At 39.7% G+C, this 5815-nt stretch overlaps 1 long non-coding RNA gene across 1 annotated transcript; it reads right to left on the bottom strand.

Moving 5' to 3' along the window:
- Positions 1-2924: 2924 nt before the first annotated feature.
- Positions 2925-4161, bottom strand: LOC110895687. The gene is made up of 3 exons (XR_002567307.2): positions 3568-4161; positions 3373-3484; positions 2925-3269 (listed from the first exon to the last, which is right to left on the bottom strand). It is a non-coding gene; the product is annotated as an uncharacterized LOC110895687 (long non-coding RNA).
- Positions 4162-5815: the final 1654 nt, after the last annotated feature.

Below are 5815 nucleotides of genomic sequence, written 5' to 3' on the forward strand. Positions count from 1 at the left end.
ATATCGTGGATCAGGAATCGGCATCATTCTAGTGTTTGAAAAGTTTGTTTGAAAGATTTTGAATAGTGTATGAGTTTTACAGGTTAAAGGACTACGCCGGAGCTTCCAGGTTGGTAATTGAGAAGCATGAATCGTCATTTTTCTGACTAATTTGACAAGTGGTAAAGAGGTTTCTGTAGATGTCTCATTCCTACAGGAAAACCTACAAGTATAAGTGGTATTCTTTGGGTTTACTTACAAGTGGTAGTTGTTGGTTATACTTTGAAGAGATTATGTTTACAAGTGATACAGAGGTTTCTAAACTGCAATTGGTAAATCAGGGACATTAAGTTGTACTTGATTTACTATTCATATGAGATTGATAAACAATATGATGAACCATATCCCCATGCTTCACAAGTGGTAAACTTAAAAGTGGTAAAAACAAACTCATTTTCCGGAAAAATCATTTTGATTAAAACAAACTTAAGTGTTTTGAAATCTAAATGAGAAAATGGTTTGTTGAAAGGGGGAGTTCAGATTGTTTATGCCTAGTGAATGGAGATTTGATGTAATTCGATGTCAGTTGTCAAGTTTCTGTACAGTTTGTTTTACTTTTTATTTTTCAAATGGGTCAAGAGTCTAGTAGTTTTCAAATTTCTTTAATGTGTTTGCATTTTGGGGGGAGTAGAAAATTTCAGAAAATCCAAAAACATTAGAAAATTTGAAAAAGCCAAAAACATGATAAAATTCAAAAATGAGTTTCGTTGTGAAAAGAGGAAATGATAGTACGTCAGTAGGCTGTCACAACATGCTAAAGAATTGGAAAGATAATATGTGATAAACAGTCTTACTGTGGATATGTCAGTAGGTTTTTACATATTTAGTAAATTGTGATGAGATATAAATCTAAAAGTTCAAACTTGCTTGTTCTGTGGGTTAACACAAACTTGGATATATAGGTAACCCCTGAAATCTTGTTTGAAAGGTCCCTTATCCTAAGATACTAGGTCTTTATGCTCAGTGATATCTGAGGTATTATCCCGGGACTTCTGCGTATGGAAGTACTGACCTAGTCCCCGGATAATGCTTTCCGCCAAAAAGCTTGAAACATAGCTTCACCCTCAGCATGCTGATGAAACAATAAAATTGATAGTCGCTGCTGTTGAAATTAAAAGATCCTCTAAAGGGGACACACCAAAAGTCGAAGCCGTCATCTCTCTGCGTATACGGAAGTATCGACCTGAGCTCTCACGGCCCTCGCATCTAACCCCTATACAGATATCAGCTGTGGTATACTCACCTGTAAGACTGAATATTGGGATCTGGATACGGGGGTATATTCAAGTAGTGGGACACACAGATAAGTTAGTTTCTAAGACATTAATATCGTATCTCTGATCAATTTGAACTTTGTGTGAAAATTTCAATGGACCGATATACTGACGATCTAGGTAAATTGTTTAGAACTGAAAATGTAATACAGCTTAACGGTGTTAGTGATATGTCTCATAAACTGATATGATCCTCTTACACGAACTCACAAAAATATGTTTGTAAATATTTCATTTTCTGCATTTTCTTTCCAAAGTAGTGTTAGTCTCTTTCTTTCAGAAAATTCAAAAAGATTTTCGACAAACTGATGTTGGAAAGCTGATTATCAAAATTTCGAGTGCTAAACATGATGACATTATTGTGAGGGGGAGTGCTTCTAATTGTCAAGATATAGTTTTTAAATCAACAAGTGGTTCATCATATGTGAATGATCTGAGAGAGAGTGTCTGAGGAAGAGTTGTAGTTGATACACATGTTAATGAGAGAGAGTCAGTGTTAGTGCATTCATTAAATTGTTAAATTTAGAAAATTTACTTCTGGGTTAAGAATGTGCAGGTGTAGCCAGGTTTTGATTTTGAACTTGATAGAGTGCCAGGTTCCGATACCTGAAGTCTTTGTAATTTCAATATGCCAGACTGCGATCCCAGCATATCGAAAGGGGGAGTCTGAAGACATCCGAGTAAAGATTGTTCGTGGGGAGTCTGTTGATGATGATGAAAAGAGAAGAGAAAGATTTGAGGATTCTTACAACGTCATATGCTTCAAAGAGTTCGAGAGGACTGATAAAGATTGAAGTTGTGAAGACTCGACACTGAAGACTTCGTCAACATCCGAGGGGGAGTTTGTTGGTTCATCCGTCTGTCGTCTTCGTCTTATATCGAGTCTCGGTTTACTACACTTGAAGCTGAAAGTTTGAAGCTGAAAGTTTGAAGCTGAAAGTTTGAAAAGGGTGTAGTTTGAAGCTGAAAGTTTGAAGAGGGTTTAGTTTGAAGGGTTCCGTTTGAAGAGGTTATGTTAGTTTCAAACGGAAGGGTCCCTCCTATATATACCCTTCAAACTTTCATCATTTGTAACTTTCCGGCTTGTGCAACGAAGTGCTGCCGAAGTGTTGTCAGGTTGTAAAACATCTTTATATCAATCATACAACAGTTTATAGTGTGAATCTTGCTGAATTGAACTCTACACGTCTGTTTCCGCCTTTCGTTTAGAGATAAACTCTTCTGATCGACTCGTTCGGGTCTGAAAACGATCCTACAATTTTTATAAAAGAATTTGTGTCGTGCGATATTTGAAATAAATATATAAACTATATTTATTTTAAAAAAAAATCCGAGTTGTTCGATGTTTGAAAATAACTATAAAAGTTATTATATTTACTTTATAAAATACTTCGCATTATTAACGTTTTCGTAGACTATAAAGTGTCGTTTAAATTAAATACACTTTGTATTTGATTTTACAAAAATTTATTTGAACCCGTTAGTTTCGTTTCATAGTAAGGCGCTTTTTGGTTCTACGGGTTCTCTCGAAAAACGGGTAGAGTTTCCTCTGTTTTTGGAATAACCCTGACAATCAAAGTTGTCGATATTTTTATCAAAACACAACAAATATGAAATCAATAACTCAACACAAACAATATGTATAAAAATGTTCGTCAAATATGTCAATGTAAACTATAATCACACTCGTTCGAGCTCGTTGTCACGTGAGAATTATAACTAAAATATAACTTAAATATTAAACACGCCGATAATCTTTACCAAATCTTCGTGTTGAAATGTCGAATGTGTTGACCGAGTCAACCGGGTTGACTCGTGTGGATCCGAACCGCTTCCTAATCCGACCAGAACCGGCTGACCCGAACCAAACTGTCGACCAGAACCGCTGACCCAAAAGCTGAGTTGACTCGCTGCTGTTGGCCGAGTTGACTCGGTTGAGTTGACCGAGTCAACTCGCTGAGTTAACCGAGTCGGATCCGAAACCCGAACAACAGATCATTATCAGTATCATCTTCATCTAAATTTTCAGAAAAAAAGATGCAGGAAACGAGATTTTTACCGGTGAAAATTCGTCGGATGAATACACGAATCATCGTACCGAGACTTAGAAATCCGCTGAGCTGAACTGTGACTAAACCGAGCCACCACCCTAACTCTTTGTTGAACTGAAACTTGAATCATAACAGCAAGTCTTCATCACCTTTATCAGAGACGTAAAAGAAAGGAATCAGAGAAACGGGGCCGGGAGTCTTACCGGAAACTTTCACCGGATTGTTGCCGGCCGTCGTGCCTCTTGTTGGTTCTTCACTGCTCTCTCTCTCTCACCTCGAACAGAAGTCTCCGCCGCCGATCATGACGGCGCCGCCGTCGGAAAAATCCACCGGTCACCGCCGGGTTCTCAGTTGTTGTTGCCGGATCCACTGGAGCTCCTCCGCGCTTCGCCACTCTCCATCTTCACTCCTCTCTCTCTCCTGTTGTGTAACTGCCGCACCACCACCAGACAGTGGTGGTGGTGGTTCGTTTTGTTGTTCAAGAGGGGGGGGGGTGAGTCGTTCGTCGGAGAAGACCACCGGTACCAGCCGGCTGTTTCGTCGGAGAAGAGAGGGGGAGGGGGCTGTCGGCTGGGCTTAAGAGGGGAATGAGGGAGTGGTTGAGATGTCTCTGCTTGTGTGGTTTGCTGAAATGTATCGAGAGGGAGAGTAAGAGGATCTAGGGTTTGTTTATGTGTGTATGAAGGGGATAACCTAATTTGTGTTTTGTGTATGTGTAGTATATTTAGATTGGAGACAGAATATAGAATATGAGGGGGAGAGGAGAAAGGAATTTAATTTTTTTGTGTGCACAATTAAAGAATAAGGTATGACCCCTATTTATAAACTTGAATATGGGTTTTGTTTAGTGGTTAATGTCATTATTTTCCAACAATTTATTATCCATAAGTCATTATGTCCCAAATGTTTGAGGCAAAATCCTTTGTACAGATTTTGATGAGATTTTATGAGATTTTTTATAAGATCTTGTGCATCTCCTAAGATTTCTTGTGTTCCATCTTTTTGAGACATAAATCTCTTGGAAAGATTTATAGAGATATTGTAGAGATTTTGTCTATTATGTGCAGGTTTAGGCTTGCGGGTTTTGGGCTTGGGCCCAGGGCCCACAAGCCCATCTCATGTGTAAGTGGCCTGTAATTCCTATGAGGCCCGCTATCAAACCCGAAATCCATAGTTGTTGAAAGAATAAAATTTTTAAAATGCGTATAATAGAGGCGTTGTCAGTATTTTGTATGGTATCAGTCCGTTGTCATTTGATGTTCCGCAGATTCCACGCGAATCTTCATACGCATACTGTAGAGTCGGATAAGCGTTCCTAGGCACTCCAAAGGCCTAATTAAGTTAATTTGCGTCGTAATCACTATTCGTTATCGCGTTAATCACCTGTTAATCACGTAATTTAGGGCGTAAATTACCGGTTGTCACAGTCTCCCCCTGTTAATAAAATTTCGTCCTCGAAATTTAGACTTCGTCAACTCTTTAGAGTTACGTTATGCGTCAGTAATTACGAATAATGTCAAAGGAAACGAGGCATACTGATACAGTCACTAGTGTGATCAAGTTAACAGGGGTCCAATAAAAGAGGAATTTTGACCAAAAGAATTCCAAATGGACGTTTACAGTATGTAAATGAATGTTAGAAACAATAACATTCGCTAGGAGAAGCTTAGAATCAACAAGCCCAAACGAAATAGTTTTGCATGAAACGTTCGATCATGATCAGCCCAAGCTGCAAGTTCTACCGACGCTACAAGGTGTCGTAGTGAATGAAACAATTCAATAATAGCGGTGATCAAACAAATTCACCATGTTTGAAGACAAGCGAAAGTACAAATTCACGATAGTCCGATCGGGCGGCTGACCATGCGGTTGTCAGTCCGTTCGGACAGTTGTCCAGTCGGACGGGAGTCCGATCGGATGGCTGTTCGAGTGGATTGTTTCTTCCTATGAGAGGGATGTGTTTGTGTATGGTGGTTTGACTTTTGAAGTTTTTGCTGTAGCATTTGAAAACATTGAAGTATCTCTACCCTTCAGGTCGGTCGATCGGACGGTTGTTTGATCGGACAGCAATCCGATAGGTTGACACTTCACTGAGAACAAGTTCACAGCAGGTTGTCACTCGATCGGACAGCAGTCCGGCCGGGTGGCATCCTTAGCGCATTGAACATGTTTGAAAATTGTCAAGTGTTGAAGCCCAAGTATCTCATGATCCGAAGAGTAATCCGGTCGGATGGTAGTCCGATCGAACAGCAGTTCGTTCAATACTCAAACTCCAAATAGGTTGATTAAGTGTGGGACCTATGTGCTAGCCGATCGGCTGGCTGTCCATTCGGACAGCAGTCCGATCGGACAGTGCCTTGTCCTGGTCGGCCTATTCGTCTAACACTTGGTTGTTTTGATCGTTTGTCGTTTTATCGAGGCGTTTTGATAACGAGTTAAGCAACAGAAACC

Source organism: Helianthus annuus, chromosome 12, assembly GCF_002127325.2.
Source record: "Helianthus annuus cultivar XRQ/B chromosome 12, HanXRQr2.0-SUNRISE, whole genome shotgun sequence".
Taxonomy (NCBI): Eukaryota; Viridiplantae; Streptophyta; class Magnoliopsida; order Asterales; family Asteraceae; genus Helianthus; species Helianthus annuus.